The 14,068-nt window shown below is 38.4% G+C and overlaps 1 protein-coding gene across 5 annotated transcripts in view; it reads right to left on the bottom strand.

The window, feature by feature from the left end:
• pde7a (phosphodiesterase 7A) overlaps positions 1 to 14,068 on the bottom strand; it is a 132,675-nt gene that overhangs the window by 112,848 nt on the left and 5,759 nt on the right. Inside the window, exon 1 of one of the 5 annotated variants that reach the window (XM_041190502.1) lies at positions 7,397 to 7,530. The exons of 2 other annotated variants lie outside the window; for them this stretch is intronic. The gene's annotated coding sequence lies outside the window, so the exon portion shown is untranslated. Of the gene's footprint in view, positions 1 to 3,182; positions 3,463 to 7,396; positions 7,531 to 14,068 lie in introns of those variants that run through there. 2 more of the 5 variants (XM_041190500.1, XM_041190501.1) reach the window with 2 other exon arrangements.

Here is a 14,068-nt window from a genome sequence, read left to right as displayed (position 1 = left end):
GTGCTGTTATCTCCAGGATATTGACCCAGCGACAGTGAAGGAGTGGCAATATATTTCCAAGTCAGGATGGTGAGTGAGGAATTTCCAGGTGGTGGTGTTCCCATGTGTCTGCTGCCCTTATCCTTCTAGATGGTAGTAGTCATGGGAGTCATGGGTTCGGAAGGTGCTGTTGAAGAAGCCTTGGTGAATTCCTGCAGTGCGTCTTGTAGATGGTACATGCTGCTGCTACTGTGAATCGGTAGTGGAGGGACGGATTGTGGTGCCAATCAAGCGAGCTGCTTTGTCCTGGATGGTGTCAAGTTTCTTCAGTGTTGTGGGAGCTGCACTCACCCAGGCAAGTGGGGAGTATTCCATCACAGTCCTTACTTGTGCCTTGGAGATGGTGGACAGGCTTTGAGGAGTCAGGAGGTGAGTTACTCATTGCATGATTATTAGCCTCTGACATGCTCTTGTAGCCGCAGTATTTATATGGCTAGTCCAGTTCAGTTTCTGGTCAATGGTAACCGCCAGGATGTTGATAGTGGGGGATTCATTGATGATAATGCCATTGAACATCAAGGTGCGATGGTTGGATTCTCTCTTGTTGGAGATGATCATTGCCTGACGTTTATGTGGCGCAAATATTACTTGCCACTCGTCAGCCCAAGCCTGGATATTGTCAGGTCTTGCTGCATTTGGACATGGACTGCTTCAGTATCCAAGGAGTCGCAAACGGTGCTGTACATTATGCAATCATCAGCAAACATCCCCACTTCTGAAATTATGATGGAAGAAAGCTGAAGATGGTTGGGCCTCAGACACTACCCTGAGGAACTCCTGCAGTGACGTCCTGGAGCTGAGATGACTGACCTCCAACAGCCACAACCATCTTACTTTGTACTAGGTATGACTCCAACCAGGGGAGAGTTTTCCAGTTTTGCGAGGGCTCCTTGATGCCACACTCGGTCAAATACTAGCTCGATGTCAAGGGTATTCACTTTCACCTCCCTCAGGAGTTCAGCTCTTTTGTCCATGTTTGAACCAAGGCTGTAATGAGGTCAGGAGCTGAGTGGCCCTGGCGGAACCCAAACTGGGCATCAGTGAGCAGGTTATTGCTAAGCAAGTGCGGCTTGATAGCACTGTTGATGACCCCTTCCATTACTTTACTGATGAGGCGGTAACTGGCTGATTGGATTTGTCCTTTTTGTGCACAGGACATACCTGGGCAATTTTCCACATAGCCGGGTAGATGCCAGTGTCCTAGCTGTACTGGAACACCTTGGCTAGGGGTGCAGCAAGTTCTGGAGCACAAGTTTTCAGTACTATTCCTGGAGTACTGTCAGGGCCCATAGCCTTTGCAGTATCCAGTGCCTTCAGCCGTTTCTTGATATCATGTGGAGTGAATCGAATTGGCTAAAGACTGGCATCTGTGATGCTGGGGACCTCCAGAGGAGGCAGGGATGAATCATCCACTCGGCACTTCTGGCTGAAGATTGTTACGGATGCTTCAAGTACAGATGTATTTAAGTGGAAGCTAGATAAGTATGAAGCAGAAGGGAAGAGAGAGTTTTGTTGCTAGAGTTAGATGAGGAAGGATGGGGAGGCTCAAATGGAGCATATACGCAGGCATGAACAGGCTGGACTGAATGGCCTGTTTCTGTGTAGCATATCCCATGCAATTTCAAACTGGGGAAAAAAAATTTTAATTGACATAAAAATTGAACAGTGCTTGGCTGTTAATATCTTTTTAAATGACACATTCCCGCAGATTTTTAAACTACTAGTTATGTTAGCTGGCATAGAACAAAGAATTAAAACATCCTTGGGGTAGTGATTAACAGCCTTCTTAAGGTTTCAGACATGAATCAAGTAGGCTTAGGGTCAAAGATTCATTGTAGTATCTTTCACTGTCAACTCTGGACAGACATTTATAATTGGAATATTTGCACCTAGTTGATCCACAGGATCTCAGCTTGTTTGACTCTGTGGATGTATTTCACCAAAAAAAGCTCCTGGAATGATTCCTGGACTTGCAGCTCGAACCGAATTTATCTTTCCACCAAAGAAAATTAAAGGGGAGCATGATACTCTCTTTAAAACGATAGACATAAATTAACGGGTTTTTTTAACCTGGACTGGGGCCACAGAACTAGAGGACCCAAGTGCAAAATTAGCAACCTTGCAACAAGAATAGACATTTAAATGTTGCCTGCCCTTCTCCTCCAAAGTCATCAGATATGTGATACAGGCTTTTTCCACACCAAAAAAAACTAAGGCTATATTTATTAATTCCTTTGAAAGCACAGGATTGTTATCATTTTGGAAATGACACAGAAAACCACTTCCTCTATGAAACATAATAGTGCATGTACAGTTGAACTGCAGATGACATAACTGTAAAATTCAACTAATCATAGCTCCAATTGTAGGTTGTAAAGTTGAATTAATAGTCCATACTTTTGCGCAATTGCCCTCAGCATGCTGAAGGAAATATTCAGTTTTATTTTTCTGGAAGTTAACCTGTGGCTGATTATCTGTAGTGAGAACCGTCCGTAGACTACATGGGGGTCAAACTGTTGATTGACATATGTAAAAACAGAATGAGAAAAAACAAATTCTACATAGTAATAGTTAAAATGCTTGACATCTATTCAACCTTCAATCTGATGCATGGGCACGCAATTAAGATTTTCCTAGCATTAAACCAAAAGAGTTCAAAAGTCCAGGCATTTTCAACCCTAAATCAAAGTTGGTTACTAACAGAGTAAAACTATATTCAATTTGATTGTCATGGGCAGGAAGAGGTCAGTTCAAGCAACACCGTTTTCCTTTTACCACCTCTTGGAAACAGGTGGTGTTTTGAATTAGTTTGCTTTGAAGAATAAGCAGTGGTGTATTTTTCCCAACCCCTCAATTTTTGTGTGATGCAATTTTACGAATAATCCACAGCAAACTTGGTTAAGGATTAACTCACACGTTCAAAATCTGCAAAAGGAGTGTCTGCAACATCCCACTTCACAGTCACACAGTAAAGGGGGCGGGTGGAGATGGAGAATAAAAGGTTAACGGACAAGGACCACAGGAAAACTGAATATTGGTTCACATGAGTTCCACAGAGTCACAAAAAGTCAGAGCCCAATGAGGAATCTTTCACATAGGCATTTCGAGTTCGGCTGGCTGCGAACTGGTGTTGTAAGACTTACTTTTCAGGTGGTGTTGATGTCACAAGATGAAGTAGGCAGAGATCGAGTCGGTTATATAGGCGATGGGATGAAATCTTCCAATGGAGTCAGGTTAGATGGACCTGTTTTCCTTCCTGGACAGAGCCATTTCATTGTGGCTTGCTAGTCGGATGATAAAACAACAAACTGCCATGTGAAGCCCAGAAATGTAACATTGAGCTGTTCCAAGAGCCAGAGTCTTTGGTCATGTGACCTTCCTCCTCCACAATAACTTCAAAAGGGATGTTTATCCAACGTCTGGAATTGGTGTTGTTCTCAGAGCTGATAATGTCTCAGCCATTATGGATTGAAAGGGGTGCCATTTATGTTGAGGGTCTGTCATTTGGGAAACCACTGTCTCAATAGACCTGCTGGCTCTGCCAGCAAGTTTGGCTTATCAAATGCAAATGGCCTTCTTGTAGCTCCTTTTGAAATTGGTCTGACTAGTCCCCATTGTCTATTAGTAGATCCTTAAGCATAACGAGGTGTGACATTCCCGAAACAGGAGAATTCTTTTGTTCTGGGGGATAACCCCCAGAGGGTCAACCGTCAAAACTGTCTTTGTTCATCGGAAAAATCCAATTTAAAATGAGAAATAGCAATAAGGATAAAGTTTTAAAATATATACAGTGTTGGGTGTCTTGTGTGTCAGGGGAACCAACATAATACAATGAACACAAGCACAAAAGCAAAATACTGCAGTTACTGGAAATTTGAAATAAAAACAAAAACGCTGGAAATAATCAGATCAGACAGCATCTGTGAAGAGATAAAAAGCAAAAAACTGCGGATGCTGGAAATCCAAAACAAAAACACCTGGAAAAACTCAGCATATTTCACCTCTTTTCTATTTTTACTTTGTTCTGTTGAAGGGTCATTCGGACTTGAAACGTTAACTGTGCTCCTCTCCGCAGATGCTGCCAGACCTGCTGAGCTTTTCCAGGTATTTTTGTTTTTGATCTGTGAAGAGAAGCAATTAATATTTCAGATTGAGATGACCTTTCAACAGAATCTGAAAAACAAAATGCTGTCTGACTTGAGTATTTCCAGCATTTTTTATTTCAGATTTCCAGCATCTGCAATATTTTGTTTTTATGAAGTATATTTAAATATAACTCTAAAGCTTACACATGAAGTCAAAAGGTACCATAAATTGCTTATCTCTGGATCAAACTTGAAATTAACCAAATAGAAGCATCAGTTTCTTCAACTGCCCTGCATGATCAGTATTATCATTTACGCACATCACCTGAAATAATTCAAGCAAATAACCAGTTTTTGTCCATGTAAACTAACTGAACTGTAAGATTTCATTTTATATGTGTGTAGTTTTGTTATGCTTCCTCCTCAGTGTCAACACCACAAAGAAGTTAAAAACCAAAAACATGCGAAAGAGAAATCCTGAAGATTCCATGTTCAACTCAACTTAGATACAAGACAAAATTCAATTTTCATTTCAAATTCACCACAGATGCCAAATAATACACAACAGCTGATGTCAGTTCACCAATGGAACAAAAGTAAAAATTAATGTAAATTTAAATCAAAGGTCACACTCCAATTTCAAATTCTCCTTTATACATAAAAGGTACTGCACTAAAAAACGTAGAGTGAAAAAAGTCAGATAATTCTTACTCCAGAAGTCAAACTACAATTGTAATAATGAACTGGACTTGAAGATAAAATTTGTAGTCATTTTTACATGAACTGTGTTTCACAATATGTGCAATGGATTTTTTTTGGTGGGGTGGGGGAGAGAAGCAGCTTTTTAAAATTAGTTTTTAGCTTGACAGTTTGCAACATGGATCAAGTCAGACAAAATGGCCCACTTATTCATGCACTGAAATTCATAACAACATCCACACTGAAAAAGGATAAATGAGAGCCAAGTGCTGATCATTTAACTAAGTGATAATTGATAGTTTTTTAAAGTCTAAATCCAAGGCATTATTTCATAACAAGGCTGAAAATCTGGTATTCATAAAATTGTAGTCTGCTACATGTGAAAGATCATTGGACCACTGCAGTTCTATCAGCTCCACAGGCTCTTTAAAAGAATTGTAAAACCCACTGTGGAAGTGAATGGCATATTAATTAAACCCACAGAAGTAATGAATTTTTATCTTGAAATCAAATATCAATCTGCTCAACAAATACTAAGACTGGCATTTTGCCTGCCTATGTAATACTATAAAATCTTTATTAGAAGGTTATTGAATTATAGCAATTATTCAGAAGTGGAGGCATCGAAAGAATATTCTGGAATAAGTTTTACACTGCATTGGCTGTGAAGCGTTGAGGTAAGAGGATATAATGATCTACTGTCAACGCGCAGACCAATGAGCATTTGCAACTAGTTTGTACAATCCTCGAAAACCAAAGTAAACAGTGGCAAGATCGAGATCATGTTCTCTGGTAACTGGGCTAACCAATCCTTTGCCTCTTTCACCATCAGGTCAGACTACCTGAAGCTTTTGGGGATATGGTTTGGAGGGGCCAGGGTGTGCACTAAAAACTGGAAGGTGTGCGTAGTTATGGCAAAACAAAAATGGGCATGGGGAAGAAAATGCTCCCTCTCCATTGTGGGTAAACCTGATCATCAGGTGCTACACACCCTCTGTATTATTATATTGTAGGTGTGGCCCATTTCTCTTTCACTTTATCTGGAGGTTAAAACTGGATCGTGTTTGCAGGGATACTATGTACAAACCTCAAGATAAAAGGAGGGGAAAGAAAAACTTACCCCAACAACACACTCATCCTGATGGCTACCTTGTGTGTGGCTGCATCAAGCTTTGCATAGATTCTCGGTACGCAAACATCAAGTGTCACTATGTGCTGATGCTCTGTCCCTACTGTTGCAAAGGATGGATATGGCCACGTTGCCACTGAACATTCCATTCAGTTGGATTGTGTCGTACCACATATTCCTTGTGGAAAAATTTATGCAGGAAAACACCTTTAGCCACAAGTCCATCAGACAGTGATCAGTACACGACAGTCTTGAGGCCCTGCAGTAAAAGACGGTAGATCCTCAGATGGTTCTCTGAGCAGACTACCAAAATCATTTGGCAAAATGCCTCATCGCCAGAACTTTCAAACAAGCACCAACATAGCTTGGCTGATAGCAAGAAAAGCCCTCCCCGTCAGATCCTTCCTGCATGCTCAGAGGCTCCACTCCTCTGCATACTGCCTTCTAGGAAGCTGTGGTGAGGAAGAGACCATTGTCCATATTCTTCTGGTATGTGCTCTTGCAAAAAACATCGAGATAAAGATGCAGTGGTTTTTGTCAGGGTTCATCCCGAGCAGCTCCATGACACAGGATTCTGTGCTCTATGGCTGTCCCCAAGGACGCACATCAAGATAACATCAACTGCTGCTAGAGGACCATTAACTCTGAACAATGCTCTTGGTCCCCACAATCAAATGCAGACTGGCACAGTCCAAGGTCCAGGACTACATGCTGAGGGACATACTAACGTTTGTGCAGCCGCCACAGAGGCACAAAGAGGAAAGGCCCCTGTCTAAGGCCTTTCAGCCATAGTAAACTGAGGGGTTGGAAACTGTAGAACTCCTTGGTCTGTATGCCTGACATGGAATGTGTATTGTAAATATTAAGAGTATTGAAATTGTATTGAGGCACCTCAAAGTGGAACATGCTGTATGGGGAAAAGTTGAATTATATTCCACTTCCTGTAATACTCCACTTGAAATATCTTGGAATGTACATTTACAAATTTTTTGAATAAAGTAAATTTTTGGAAAAAATAAAGCTGCACATAAATATGAGCTCTTTCATCATAATTGCCGTAACTGAGTACTTAAGCACAGAGGCTACAAGAATGACCAAATCCTGATAGCCTTTTGCATGAGTGAAACAAGTCAAACTCTCATCAAATTAACGGATGCAATATCATGTAACTAACTCACTTTTAGCCAGAATGTTTCATTTATGCTGCATATTTTAGCACACCACAAATCTAAAGATATCAAATTGATCACCATAATTCCAAGGCCATATGTAGGGCATAAAGGAAAATATTCACTTCAATATAAACAGAATTGTTGTACAAACAACATTTTTGCTTGAGAGTCAAAACATTTGGAGTTCCAATTCTCTCTGGCACAACTCTAAATTACATTTAATATAGCTAACTTATGATAAGTTTTAAACACTTCTAATTTTTAAAACACACCTGATAATATTGATGTACGCAAAACCATGTGTCAGTTCGAAGAAATGTTAATACAGCTGCTTCCTCACCCAGTTAAATATTTGATTCCTGCTAATTGGAAGACTTTGCAAACAAATATAGAGGAGACAGTGGCATAGTGGGAATACCACTGGACTAGTATTCTGGAGGCCCAGGCTAATACTCTGAGGATAAAAGCAAAATACTGTGGATGCTGGAAATCTGAAACAAAAACAGAAAATGTTAGAAAAACTCAGCAGGTCCAATAACATCTGTGGAGAGAAAAAAAAAGAGTTAATCAAATCCTTATGGCTTCTTCAGAGCAGAGCTCTGAAGATATGGATTCAAATTCAAGTTGGTGGAATTTAAATTCAATTAATAAAATCTAGAATCAAAAACTAGACTCAATAATGGTGACCATGAAACTATCATCCACCATCGTGAAAACCCATCTGGTTTACTAATGTCCTTTAGGGAAGGAAATATGTCGTTCTTACCCAGTCTAGCCTACATGTGACTCTAGAACTACAGGAATGTGACTGACTCTTAACCGCCTTAGGAAATGGCCTAGCAAGCCACAAGGTTCAAGGGTAATTAGGGATGGGCAACAAATGGTCTTGCCAGTGATGCCCACATCCATAACAGTAAAAAAAATGTGCAATTTTTTTTAAAAAGATTTTCAATTAGATTCCAATTAGTTTAAGTATGTAGAAATCCTGACAAGTCTGAGGTTAATGGTGAAAGTTCTTTAGGTTCCACCAGATCATGGGGTTGATAAATAAAATGGGCCAGTAGTGAAAGCATTTAAATGTACTCATGCTATTAAATGTAGGTAGCTACGAAGCAACTTTTAAAAATGAGCTCTCATGTACAATTAATCTGCCAAATTACACAGGGGAATATAAAACAAGACTAAACAACATTGCAGACTAGTCATGCTTTCCTATCTGAAACTTGGACTCTCACATAATCTGGTGGAATAATGGTCCAGAAACAATACAGCTTTGATAATTACTTTTGATTTGCACAGACGTTGGATTATATAGGGTAAATGCACTCTGAATCCAGTGCGAGAGCCTGAATTTACAAGCAGAGGGATTCTCATTCTGCTCTTTTTCAGAGGCAGTTCAACACTTCACAGCCCATTTATGTGCCACAGGTTTAAAGTCAGGAAGAAACCAGAAGCTTATGCTATGAATACACCTTTAGACTCTACGCATCCATTTTTAAATGGATAGTATAAACTCATACAGTAATTAAGCAATCTTTGTCATTTAATGCATAATGATGTAATGTGCAAAATAGAGCTGTTAAACACACTATCATTTCAAGCCCATTAACAAGAGTTTAAAAGTTGTTTTACTCCTCAGCTAACCAGTATTAAACATAATTGCCGATAATAGGTATCTAACACAGAGTTATCCAATCTCTAGTGTCAACATTCCTCAATCTGACATCAAAACTCAAAAAATTGTGGAATCTTGATTAACATAAACATTTTCTGCTGTATTTTACCAAACCTCCTGTGACATTTCTCAGAGTAAATATGCCAAGTCACTTTTCCAATGATAAGTGTTATACCATGTAACACAATATATTGAAAGATCATTTAATGATCTTTCACCACATCATTTAATGCTCACGTGGCTTCCCCCCCCGCCACCGCCACCACACACCACCTAATTAAAAAAAAGCTTTAGGCTTATCAAAAAATACAGAATTTTGATGACTTCACAAAAAAAGGTACATCTACAACAACTTTTCTATCAAAGAAAAATCAACATTTTGAAGAAATACTATGCATCACAAAGAGAAAAAAATCAAAATAAAGATTTCCCTCAAATGGCTTCTGAAATCTCAAGTGCCTCACAGAGAAGCAAATTTATCCGAATGTGCTAAGAAAGTTAATAAAATCCAGGTAAGGATAATGCTTTTAAAAAAATCAATTTATTTTAATTTCTACAAATGGCAATCACAAACTATTGACCTAGGCTCCAACACTCATTTTGTAGCTTTCACTCAGGCTGTCAAATTGATCCATGGTGTTACAGGCTACTGGAGTAATCTAATGTTGAAGCTCCGATTTGTGGGAATATTGCTGCTACTGCAAATATTATACTCATATACTTTACATAAATAAAAACAAACATTTTGTTTCACCAGTTATATAAACAAAGGAAGCACTCATCAATTTGAAGAAAGAGCATCTTACGTTTCTTGGGAAATAATTTTTGTGCAAGCTTACTACAAGCTCGATAACTTATGACAGAAACTAGGCATAGAAGCCTGCATAGCCATGGATGTACAAGGCCTGAAAGATATTGGAGGAAAGGTCCAAAGGAAGAAAAGAAACTCCTTAAAAAGGGCAAATCTCAAATCCCAGGCTGTTAAGAAAGGGTAGGCTCAGAGGCAGGCTTTTTGGAGCAATAGGATGTGGATAAATTAAGGGTAAGTTTATTTTTTTTGAAGTTTAGTTAAGTTTTCATGCACTTGTTTTTTTAGGCATAGATAACGGAGTAAAAAAAAAACTCCCAAGAAAAAACTTTGGATGTTAAGTTTTGTAGTGGTTGGTTATTCCAGATCACAGATTCCTGATTTTTCAGTTGTTAAAGCTACCACTACCAAACAGTACTTTTTTTATATTTGTTTAAGGGATGAGAGCGTCCCTAGCAAGCCCAACATTTGCTCCCAATCCGTAACTGCCCTTAAAAAGGTGGCTAATCAGACAGATGGTTCACCAAGAAGAGTAACACACTGTATTCTGCATTGATATTAAGCAATTCTTAAAGGACAGCTGTTCCTGAGATTTATAAACTGTAAGCTAGAACAATTATTAAAGTCTGAGTACTGAGCTTTTCCTGTGTTTATGACTTTAAAAAAAAACTTTTCAGACCCAATGGGAACAAATGACAACCTCTCGATCAGGTCAGTGACCAGTCATCCCTTCAAATGAAGCATTTCCTGTCAGAATCCCTTAAACTGGCAAGTTTTGCAACACATATATCACTTGAACATGGTTGGATATCTAGTTATACTGGCACCAGATCAATACACATATCACAAGGCTCAAGTGTTCTTCCTCCACCCAAAAAACAAGTCAAATTCCTGAAAACAGGGATTTGAAGTAAACAACTTACCCTCAGATTGCTGTTGATATCAGATTACAAAAAACAAACATCTGACTTTACCCATTTTGTCAGTTTAGTGTTCGAGAAAAGTCAAAAGATAAAGGACATTTCCGAATAAGGACAAACTCAGACAAAGGAACAGTCAGAGGCTAAAGTTACATAGGATTACACAGATACAAGGCACAGAAACAGGTCATTCAGCCCAACTAATCCATGCTAGCATATATGCTCCACCTGAGCTTCCTCCAAACTTTCCTCATAACAGTCTATTCCCTTCTCCCTCATATGTTTGTATATCTTCCCTTTAAAATGTAACCAAACTATTCTCTTTAACCACTCCTTATGTTACAGAATTCCACATTCTCACCATTCTTTGGGAAATTTTTGGTGGATTTGATTTTTATGGGATTATCTTATATTGATGGCCTCTAGTTATGCTCTTCCCTAGATGTAGAAACATTCTCCCTCTCTAGCCACTCTATCAAAACCCCTCATGATTTTAAAGACCTCTATTAGGTCACGCCTCAGCTTTAGCTGAAAAGAAGTTTAAAGGAAAAAAAGTTAAAATGAGAGATCTTGCAGTACTTAATCAATTCTGTAATATAGATTCCAAGATACAAGATAGAAAGAGCAAGATCCTGGTTAAACTTGGAGGGAAAACGACCAGAACAACTGAAAATCATACAAGAAGCAGAAAACAATGCAAGGAGAGAGAAAGCTGAATTGACACAGGACATTGATTTTGAACCACTAGGTGTAAGCATTTCATGAAAGGAGAAAATTATAAGCCTGTGGTATCAATAAAAAGGCATAAGTGGCACATATTTGCTATCAGTTGCTTGCTTATACAGTTCACTTACTTATTTGGGAGAGGTCTTGTGGTGCAGTGATAGCATCCCTAACTCTTAGTCAAAAACTCCGAGTTCAAGTCCCACTTTGGGACTTAGCTATGGAAGGTGCATTCATAACATGACCAAACTGGTTGATTTCAGCCTATAAATCCTTCCAATATGCCTGGTGGCAGGCAGTAAGTTTGGGAGAATTTCCTGCTCATCCATACTGCAGAAGGCAATGGCAAACCACTGCAGTACTTTGCCAAGCATAATCATGAACCAATTCAATGGAAGTCCATGGTTGCCAATGCCCCTTTAGGGCATGGTAGCTGAAGGAGGAGGAGGATTGCTTATTCAGAAACCCCAGCTTTTCCAACTTTAGTGTTAACACCAAAACTGTGAAAAATTCAAGGTGAAAAAATGGGATAAACCTGAATAAAGTCAGCAAAAATCAGTTTTCCATGTTGAGCATTACTAAGATGCAGTAAAAGAGAGTAAGATTGCTGCAATATAATATCACTTCCCTAGCCAAACAAGCGAATTTAGCAATGAAATGCATTTAAAGTATGATTGGAATGTGCACTCTAAAGTGCTATTAAATACAAGTTTAAATTAGTATATCATAATTATCATGAAGCACAAATATTTTAAAGTCTGACCAAAATATGAAATTGAGGCTAAAATTATATTTTGCACTATATGCTATTAGCACCATCACTATTTGTGATATATCCATTTGTTAATAAAAAAGCTGTAGTCCTGGTCAAGGCTCATAATTTTGTACATTTTGCTTGACAGTAGAAAAAATTTACTGGGCACATTTATTCTTCCCTCTCTATTATAAACTATACTAATTCTTACTTTACTTCACTTCGTCGGATTTCTTGGAAGTTCGGCAGTTGTATTCTTCAGGCTGAAATAAACACAGCCAGTGATAGAAAAACTCAGGAGTTCTGCCAGCATTTGTGGAGAAAGAAAGAGTTAATGTTTCGAGTCCAATATGACTCTTTGGAACAGAACAAAGGTAGAAATGTGATAGGTTTTATGCTATTAAAAAGTGGGTGGGAGGGGTGGCAGGGTCAGGTGGAACAAAAAGAAAGGTCAGCTTTAGAGGACAGGGGAGATTAAATGCCAAAGATTTGAAACAAAAGGCAAAGGGGGTGGTAATAGTAGTTGTAAAGAAACAAAGGTTGCTATTTACACCTATTCTGGACCAATGCTTTGTTTCTTTACTGCTACCATTACCACTTGCTCTGCCTTTTGGTATTGAGGTATTTGAGGGTATTTAATCTCCCTCACCCTCTAACCTGTATCCCTGACCTTCCTTTTTGTTCCATCTGAGCCTTCCCCCTTTTTCAACAGAATAAAACCCATCATATTTCTACCTCGTATTGGACTCGAAACATTAACTCTTGTTTCTCTCTCCACAGATGCTGCCAGAATTTCTGAGTTTTTCCATGACTTTGTTTTTATTTCAGACCTCCAGCATCCACAGTATTTTGCCTTAAGTTTAGTGCACATCAGGTTGATGCTTGGTTGTGCAATAATCAGTTTTATCCATTTATTGTGGAAACCTGTCATGATACTTCCAACACCTTTTGGCACTGTAGGTTAAGTGTGGTACATTTGAGACGCACTTAGACTTTCGAGTGCTTAAAAAACTCATCTCAAATGTCCTTGCAGAATTTTGTACTAAAACACACATTGCATTATTGACATCACACAAACGTAACTATCTTTCAGGATCCACTAACATCAGGGAGATTTTTTTTTGCATTTCAGAACTGGGTAGAAATCATCTTTTTACCTATTCAACCTAGAAAAATACAGGAATTTAAATTAGTGCAGGAAAATAAAAAATGGTTAAAAAAGTGACTTTAAATAGTCTCTAGTTATACAGTTACTAGAGATTGTAGTCGACTGGTTGAGAGGATTTGTAAAATAAAGTAGCATTAAATTTTGTGTCACCAATCATTTCTTAATTTCTGAGAAGCATTGTTAAAAGGTTTTTAGACAATTGTCTGGAGATTGACAGAATATTTTATTATTTAGTCTGATAAATGATGAACAACTCAAAAAGCCAAATTCAACATTATACATTCTTTATTATGAATGTCAAGAATGTAAATTTCAATATCCTACATGGATTGTAACAAGAATTTTCCACCTGGCACATTCTAAAAGTATTACACTTTGTCACAGATGCAAAACAATCTTAAACAAGTCATGCACCAAAATTTCCTGGTAGCTGCAATTGTCTTCAGCAATGTATACACTGCTATGGTTATTGGGACCTGACAAATCAGGACTGCTTTAAAAAGAGACATAGCTTAGCAGTTGAACGTGACAATCATGCTTGCAGACCACCAGCCAACAATAGCATGCAGAACAAAAAAAACTGATGCATTCTCAACCCAGGATCAAAGCTCTAAATAGACTCATCAGTTCGCACTGAATATTTCAGAATTAATTCCAAAAATGCATCCAACCCATATTTAATCTAACATACACCCAGCAATACAAAATGGACAGATATAAGATCAATTATGAGTTAATTTTCTGAAATTTTAAATTAACTAATTTAGTAACACTGCACCCCTCCCACCTATCAAGTATAGTTTTAGATCATCAAAATAACTACTAAGAACTCAACAGCAATATATTTTTATGTACAATACTGACTGACCTGCAAGGTAAAAATATACATAAATAAT

The sequence above is a fragment of the Carcharodon carcharias genome, chromosome 6 (assembly GCF_017639515.1).
Source record: "Carcharodon carcharias isolate sCarCar2 chromosome 6, sCarCar2.pri, whole genome shotgun sequence".
Classification (NCBI taxonomy): Eukaryota; Metazoa; Chordata; class Chondrichthyes; order Lamniformes; family Lamnidae; genus Carcharodon; species Carcharodon carcharias.
This window is presented reverse-complemented; position numbering and strand designations above follow the sequence as displayed.